General features: G+C 36.7%; 1 long non-coding RNA gene across 6 annotated transcripts; it reads right to left on the reverse strand.

Annotated features, from left to right (window-relative positions):
• Window positions 1–728: 728 nt before the first annotated feature.
• LOC147384063 (uncharacterized) lies at window positions 729–8,279 on the reverse strand. Of its 6 annotated transcripts, none has more exons than XR_015172889.1 (5): window positions 2,952–6,137; window positions 2,147–2,429; window positions 1,486–1,584; window positions 1,320–1,384; window positions 729–1,215 (listed from the first exon to the last, which is right to left on the reverse strand). It is a non-coding gene; the product is annotated as an uncharacterized LOC147384063 (long non-coding RNA). The 6 variants fall into 6 exon arrangements; XR_015172887.1 differs by having other exon boundaries at window positions 733–1,384; window positions 2,147–2,190; window positions 2,292–2,429; XR_015172888.1 differs by having other exon boundaries at window positions 734–1,384; window positions 2,952–3,142; window positions 3,460–6,137.
• Window positions 8,280–9,248: the final 969 nt, after the last annotated feature.

A 9,248-nucleotide genomic window follows, 5' to 3' on the forward strand; every position in this document is an offset into this window, starting at 1 on the left:
TGAAACCCCCTTGCACGCATAAACTCAATGACTTGATTCACAACCACGTTATTAAAAAATCGATTTTGAACCCTTATGTCTACCAAAACTCAGTGAGTCGTCTCACGTGTTAACTTTATTAAAAAATCAATTTTGACACTTCTAAGCACGAAGAAAACAGCAAGTCGACTCATGCAAACTCAAAAATTAATGTCCATGAATGAAACCATCACATAGAATAACACCTAGAGGAGAGTAAGGAAAGGAAATAGAATGGACTTACCACTTGCAAGAACGTGGTTACGCAGAGTTCCTTCAGAATTATTTGATTGCTTATTCCTCGAATGTGTGAGAAAGGGGGGTAAGGGCTGCCCAAAAAGAGATGTGATGCTGTAGGGGAGAACGCGAGAGAACTAGGGGTGCTGCTATAGGTGCATGGAAGAGGGGTCTATGGGGTTATTGTAAACATGTGAAAGAGAGGCATATACTACGTCATACTACGGGATAAACGACTGTCTTGAACAGTCGTTTTTGACAAAAACGACTGCCTTTGCAGTCGTTTGCGCAGTCGTTTTAAAAGGAGTCGCGATTAAAATGCGACTGCTGAAGAAAGTCGGACAAAACAACGGCCTTTGACCGTCACAAAGACCGTCGATAAAAACAACGGCTTATGACCGTCAGAAAAAACGACGGATTTAGGAACGGCTTAAAACCGTTCCAAATATGAAAGCACTATAAAAAAAAATACATTAGACATCGATTGAAATCCGATGTCTATAAGACTATTGTCCTAAGTGTGAGACTTTGGACATCGGTTACAAACCAATATCTAAACTTTTGAAGAAAAAAAGAGATATGCCCATATGGATGGGATTTGACAAAAAATGTGAAAGCAACATTTTAGATTACGGATAAAACTTATCAAAGTAGATCGAAGGGCTTGTCGAAGACTGACTGATTGTTTCTTTCACATTAGATACTCTCTCGGGACAATTTGTCGTTAAAACTTTTACGTTACTCGATTATGATACTAATAAGAACATAAAGCAATGAATTGATGCTAATAATGGCAATGGCTATTACCTGATGGGTCACGAAGACAATCTCAGATCGGAATCGTACAATCCAACCCCTTGGCGGCGTCATCGAGGAATATCATTGCCATTCCAGTTGCAAGCCTGGTATGAGCCTCCAATGCTAAGCACTTCTCAATATCTTCATGCCAGTTAATGACACCTACAGTCGAGTATAGATAAGAAGAACAATTGATGGCCTTTATGTCCTCTTGTTTAAAACTAGACTTGATGGAGCCAATAACCAAGATATCACGAAGAACTGACATATTAAGATCACGAACATGCACACTTGGATGAGAAAGGCATTAAGTGGTAGCTGGAAGGTGACACTGCATATACAAGGATAGTAAATCACATTATTAATAAGGGGTTTATTTGTGCTTGGATGTGAGACTAGATTTGTAAACGTCAACTTCGGGTAAATGTTTACCTTCAAAAGGTTCGAGAGTGATCTTTGATGGCCAAGCTGGAATCTCCCCATTTAAGCAGAAGCTAGATTGCTCTAGCTATTGCTTCCAAAAGCGGCACACTAATTAACAGTAATAAAACATGTAGTAAGTAAGCGTTATAATTAAAGAGGTGCACAATCTAATAAGGTCACAAAGTCTCCTTGCTTCAACACACCCAAGATCTTTTCCTTGAAATCAGACCTGCCCCCTCCTGCATCACCATCCTCCACCTCCATCTCCTCATCATCTCTTCCAAGGAAAAAAACGTGATTGAAGCACTCAATAGACTAATTGGTATTATGATATCTTTGCTTTTGTCTTAATTTTTGTTATACCACTGTTTTCCATCTAATTTCATAGTGTGACTCAGGTTTATGTTCCAATAGTCGCTGCAAAGGTTCATGTTCAAACAGATTGTATATTAAAATCAGATATGGATGAAGAGTCTTACGTGGCAAATAGTTTCTATTGAAACTAAATAGTTTCAAGCAAGCAATCATATTTTTTTCTGAACCATATATGAATCACAGAAGATGAAGAAAAAGCTAAAAACCCATTTCTATTTGATGAAAGCGAAATCTGCATCCTTAAGAACAATGCAAGCATCTTAACCTCCCAACTCCATTTGAAGAGGGATCATACCTGCCTTCTTTGAAATTGCAATTCCAGTGTCTCCACCAGTGAAGCTATACCAAGAAAGGAAATTTGTGAGGCAACAGAAGGTTCTTAGATAAGAGGGAAAGAAGCTTAAGAAGAATTGTAGACATGAAGACGAGTCAGAGATTACCTTATACAGTTCACCCCAGGGTGCATTGTGAGGAAATCGCCAATTTCAGAACCCTTTCCAGTAACACAGCTGATAAGGCCTTTGGGAAAACCGGCCAAGTGAAAAGCAATGCACCATATGAAGGGCAGCTACGGCACCCTGCAAGGAATAAAAGTGAGCTGATGAAAGTGTTGGAATCTGGATTGCCACCCTTGGGTGGCTCTGCTGCACCACCAAACACACTTGTCAATCTCCTCATGAAAGTGCTCTTCCCACACCCAAAATCTACTGCAAGACCAATTACAAGTGTCTTTTCTTCAGCTGAGCATGAGATATCTGAATAGTTGGTGTTGGTTCTGCCTCTCACACTAGATTTCTTACTAGTTGTGTAGGTGAACAATAGACAACACAAATACATTATAGTATGTAAGGGAATCCAAATACAAGCAATATCAATAGTTAACAACAGAGTACTATGTATCAAATACAAAGTTATAGTTACCTCTCCAACACTTTGATCAGTGATCAGGGGTCATTCAAAATCAATTGATACAAAGTGGTGTGGTCCAAGAGATACATGAAGCCATGGCAACCAACCCACAAATCTTAAGTGCTTTAAATTGGGATTTCGAAGAGAGATTCAGCAAAATACATATATATTCTTTATTTAAAGTTTCCTACCCATTGAACCTCGATGGATTTGAATCCGTAGATGATGTAGCATCTTCTTGAGCTTGCAAATTGAGGGATAAGGATTGAACCATTTCTTGAGGGAGGACTTGCACTGATGATTCTTCAGTCATTAAATCTCTCGAAGGATGTCAAAAAACTCTCTTTAAAACACCGACTCCTAATTTGCCCACCAACATAGACTGAAAAACAAAAACAAAAAGACAAAATTCTTAGATATATTTGTATAATTTAAAACCTATTCTAATTATTAGGAAACGGTTTAATTTGATATTAAATTATAACATTTGTGAAAGATGTTACATACTAAGTTTATAGATACTCTAACCATTATATAATAATCCTTAGCTCTGTCCATGACTGTCATTGCGAAGAAGACAGTAGCAAAAAATTAAAGAGAGCATGTGGAACATCGTTATATGTCACTTGGACACAAGTTCATATTTCAGTGCCAGACATGAATGAGGTGTGTTTTGATTGAAAGATACAAGACACATACAGAGCAGAGGGAGCATCAAATGTGGTGGGCCCCTTTAGTTTCCAGTCCAAGCCTGTCACCAGTTTAGCCCAAACATGAGGAACTTACGGTTTCAGTATCTTGATATCAAATCCTATGATATTATATATGTATCAGTAAGAAGTATCATGATATTGAATATGTGCATCAGTAAGAAGTAAAGGGGGTAAAATTTGAAAGAACACCATCACATACTACCTTAAAACATATTAAAACTGTGAACTTTTAAGTAATCTTAATGTTCTAATGGACTACGGCATACCAACCACCCATGGAAATAAAGCAGGATTATTTATCCCAAAATAAGCCTGTATTTTTTCCTTTCTTTTCCTTTTTTTCTTTTATGAGCTTATGATCTCCTCAACACCAATATACCTGCAATTGTTACATAACTTATTTCTACCAACTCAAGAAATTCCCATGTGATTAGTATATCATTACACTTTATGATTTGAGCGCCTTCAATTTAAAAAACTTTTTCAAATTATTTGTAAGTAGACTTCCAGTAATTCCAACTCTACACAATAAATTTTTATTTTAAAAAAATACTAGTTTAATTTGGTTGTCCAAATAGACATCAAACCAATGTTATTTACACTACCACTTCCAAATTGATACATAAATAACATGTTTACGATATTATTTTATGAAACAAACAAAAAGAAGTATCATTCAGGGTTTGTTGCCCCATGTCGCCTTATTCTTCTGATGGCATTGTTGTTTTTCTGTGGAGCAAAAAAGATTATAGCAAAAAACATGAATGCTGCTAAAAAAGCTGCTGGAGATATATCCATCAATGGCATAGGGATGCCTATATTTACAATTCTTTCACTTGCATAGGGAAAAAAAACTTAGAAGAAAGCAAACAACGGTACCTAACTATTATAGAATGCACAAATGGATCTATAGATCAATAGGAAACCTCCTTCTCAAAACTTAATTTGTCAATTGTCCTTTTTTTTTCATTTACCAAAATTACCAATCAATTTCTTTTTTTACCATAATAATAAATCATAAATTTTGAGATTTACCTCAACTAGACATGGAAGATATTTTGGGTCAAAATCAGGCACCACATTCATCTTCAGAGGGATCTCTTTACTTGATGATTATTGCATCTGAGCTGATTCGCAAGAGAATCCTCCGATAGTCATCCGGACTTGGGACCATCATTTTCCCTCCTCCTTTATCCGGGCTTGGGACCGGCAATGTAAAGATAGCCAAAAGTGATGCTAGCTAGCTAGTGCAAATTAAGATGGAAAAAAAATTGGATGAGGGGAGTGGAAAAGAGAGGACAAATCCCACACCACACCACATCAGTTCATTATGATCTCTATTTTCACCCCTCACCATCTCTCGTGATCTATGCTTTCTCTGATACTGATTGGGTTGGTTTCACAGATGATAAGAAATCTACTGGTGGTTATATAATTATATGTAACAAGTGAGGCCATATACAAATGTTAACCGATTTTCACCTATAATACCACCCATCAGTTCACAAGTTGTTTTTCAAAATTATGATTCAATTTACACGAATCTCATCAGCTAATAACTATTTAAATTTGAGGCAATAGTAGCAACTCAAATAGTCAAGAATCAACATAAAGAAAATAAAAGTGAATGGTCCAGAATAACTATTTGAAATTTGTGGAAGTCACATCGAATTGAGCACTCAACGTAAACTTTATTTTATAATCATAAATAGTGTTATGTTTTTCACCTATAGATGGAAGTCAAATTGGGGTTGTAACCGGTGGAAACACTAATGGTAACAGATTTTTGCCTCTAGATGGAAGATTTTGGGTGTAACCATTGATCATGAGTAGCCAAGCTCTCCACTTTGTAATCCAATAACCCACATCTTTGGCCTCTAGCAATGCATAAATGTGAACCAATAGAAAAACTTAAGGACCGTTTTTCTTCACATTAAATAAAAAGAAGGGGCGGTGCTTTGAAAGCACATGACACAATTTTAAAATCAAACCCATGAGTTAGTCATCCGAACGTCACCTGCAACTTCTTCTGCAATGATACCAGCCGCAGCCACAAGAGAATCAGTAAGAGTAGATTTCCCTGCCAAGCACCAGACACAACATCAGGACGATTCACCAATTCATCCAAAAGACTAAGAATCAAATTCTATTTAATAAATACACAAGTCTAAGAAACTAACAATGTACTTTTTAATAACATAATTGTACATCGAATCACAAAACATTGCATTAAAAATAGAGAGGGCTTCTATTGCCACACCAACTTTTACTAACAGCACCCCAAGATGTGTGTTAATTTTGTCGTGATTTATATATAAATTGGGGGTGCTGTTAGCAAAATTTGGTATGGCAATAGAATCTCTCAAACAATAAAGTAACATTAAGATATCAGATATGCTAGCGTTAAAAAAATAAGGAGAGAAAACAATAAAGATCATATATCTCACACATGAAGCAAATACGAACCAACTCAACCAGGTTAAATCAAATACCAAGGATGTCAAGCTTTTCCCAAGAGAATTTTTCTTGTCAGTTATTTTTATATTTCTTAACATAACTGGGCAGTTGATATCCCATCAGTTTTCCAAAGTCCAAGTCCACCTTTTTAAATATGGGAAATAAGAAATAGAACCATGGTATATACTAGCTCATTCTCGCCTTCATTCTCAGCCAGAAGGCGAGAAGGCAAATACTTCCTTGTGCTTGAATAGAAATACATTATAAATGTGGGCAAACAAATAATGCTTTAATTGGCAAGATATCCAAAATTCCGAAGGCAAACATATTAACGATTTCAATTCATACCATGATCAACGTGGGCAATAACAAACATGTTACGAATGTTATGTTTTAGGTCCATAATCCGGCAAAACTCTTCTGCTGTAAACTTATGAAATAGGAAATAGGCGGTGCTTTGAAAGCACATGGTGTCTCTTCACAAGCAAAATGATTTTTCTGATGTTCCATTGTTTGTAACCTCCAAAATAATTTGTTTTCCCAATAGTGCACTTTTATTTTACAAGAGTTTGTAATGATGTGTCACGTGCCAATATAATTTTAAATTTTCAAAGAAATATACAGGGCATCAAAGATTGGTCTTAAGAAAGCTTGGGTTAGCTGTCCGATTCTCCTAAACTATTTCCTATTTAAATATGGTAGGAGTCCAAGTAATTCTGAAATGTCAATGCACTGAAGTCCACTCAGGTTAGATTGTGAATGACTTGGTCAATGAATCCAATGCGAAGTGTGGTCGCGTTTAAAATAGGTAAATAGGTTGAATTAAACTTCCTGTTTTAGACTTCATACTACTACTACACTTTGAAAGCATTATCTGATTTGCATATTTGTAAGAGAGATCACAACAAACAAATACAATACACAATAAAAGAAAAGAAAAAGGCTAATTTGATTGATAAATTAAAGAAGAGAGAATATATAACAGAGATCTCGATTAAAACATTTAATGGAACAAGAGAACTGGTTTTTACGTGAAATCTGAATATTTCTAGCACAAACCTTACTTGAGAGATGTAGAGGTATTGTTAAAATTCAGGAGAGTAATTAGGAGGAAGTTGATTAGCTTTCTTTATAGTTGTTATAATTCTGATTTGTATAGTTGGCACTCCATTGAATTCTAGTTGATTAGCTTTCTTTATTTCTTTTGTCTAAGATATCTACTCAAAGAATTGAAATTATTCTATAGCTCTAAGTAATGACTTGAGGCCTCAAGTCTCAACAGTGTCATAGGGTGCATGTTATCATTGACAAATCAAACAACTTGAAACTAAGAGCCATCCATCACATTTAATATGAAGGCTGGATCGTTTGTTAAAGCTGTCATGGATTAGACTCTGCACCTTCTATTGAGTATTAGTGGTCAGTATAGACCTAGGAATGGCCCTTTCTCTTATGCAAACCACAAATTTGATAATCAAATGTTTATCGGTTCGCTTATCGCCAAATTTTTTGCTTAGTAAAACTTATTATCTCAACATTGTAGACATTGAAACCTCAATTTCTTACATTATTTAATACACCAATTAAAAATTAAAACACACTATTAAAGCATTACAAAGTTTTTGCTCAAATTATTATCTCAACATTACTAAACATTGTAACACTCATTCAAACAATTTGAGCAGTTGTCCACAAGTAGGATCAGTCTCATATAAAATCATAAACCTAAAAATTGAATCAGGATTATATGAAGATTTTATAATTATATCAATTAAACAACTAACATCTGAGAATATATAGCATTTTGACAAATAACATTAAAATTAAAATCTGAAACCCTAAAATAATTGAGATTCAATAAAAAACTTTAACATACCTGAAGATTCGATCACAAAAGAAGCAAAGGGAGGGAGATCGAACAAATCACAAAAACTTCCGATCGATTCTGCCCTAAAACTTTCAAATCGAAATCTGATTGCAAATCGAAATATGATCAAAATCACAGATCGAAACTTAGAGATCGAGTGAGTACTAGACGTTCGTCCCTTAGTTTAAAGTAAGTCGAGACGATAGACAGTTGAGAGAGAAGAAGTTCTGTCTGCGGCGGAGATCGAGAGAGAGCGAGAAGATAAACAGACGAGAGAGAAGAACAATCGAGTGAGTGAGATCAACCCAACTTCGTTCGTCCCTTTATTACAGTGAATCGAGAAGAAAGTCGAGAGAGAAGAAGCTCTCTCTCTGCTGAGATCGAGTTTCAAAGTTTTGTAGAGTGGCTATTGGCACCCCAACTTTTATTTAGTACAGTCAGTGAGTGGGTTGAAACGACGTTAAAACGACAGTTAAAAACAGTCGCAATTAACGACGGCCTTTAGCCGTTGTTTTAAGCGCAATTTTGGCGTCGCCAAAACCCCTATATGACGTAGTGATGGGGCTGCTATGATCGCATGGAAGGGAGATAGAGGAAGGTTGTAAAACCGAATGGAAGAGGCGATGTTCGGGGCTGTAAAACCGAATGGAAGAAATGATGTTTGGGGCGTTGTGTAAGGGTGTTAACAGAGGAGGGAAAAAGGGCTGTATGAATGTGGCTGGGGCGTTAATGGAGAAGAGAAGGAGATGTTCTGTGGTGCAGCAAGGGCTGTATGAAGGTGGCTGGGGCGTTAATGGAGAAGAGAAGGAGGTGTTCTGTGGTGCAACAAGGGCTGTATGAATGTGGCTGGGGGATTAATGGAGAAGAAAGGGAGGTGTTAATGGAGGCTGCTGGAAGACGTGTAGGGGCTGTTAATGGAGACTGTTATGATGAAGAAGAAGAGGGCTGAGAGAGGGAACTCGACAGAGCATGACAGAGATAGAGATAAGGGAACGCTTGCAGGCAGTGGAGAAGAAGACAGCAAGGAGATTTCTGGTGGGGCGATGGGTGCAGAGGCTATCCAGATGAGCTTCTTTTCCTTTTCTCCTGTTCCTCTTCTTCTTTTTTCTTATTTTTATCTTTTTGATTGCTGTCGTATGAGAGTTATGTGTGTGAAGAATCAAAGAAACTAGCCCTTTCCTGTCAAAAGCTCAGGCCTCTTTTGTGTTGTCCCTTTCTTCTTCCTTTTTAGTATAAAACACCAAAAAAGCAGGAGATGATAGGGAAGGGTTCAGCCAGCGTCTTGATAGTTGGAGAGCCTCCTTTTGACGTGAGAAATGGCCTCTTTATAGAGGTTTTTTTTTTCTTTCCCTTCATTTGACCGATTTTACAAACCTAAGATTTTCTTCTCTTCCATTCTTAGAAATCCTCTACCAATTTTACTTCAGTCTTTCCCTTTTCTTTCTTTTTCA

The sequence above is a fragment of the Akebia trifoliata genome, chromosome 15, assembly GCF_017979445.1.
Source record: "Akebia trifoliata isolate Shusen 1 chromosome 15, ASM1797944v1, whole genome shotgun sequence".
In the NCBI taxonomy this organism is placed as follows: Eukaryota; Viridiplantae; Streptophyta; class Magnoliopsida; order Ranunculales; family Lardizabalaceae; genus Akebia; species Akebia trifoliata.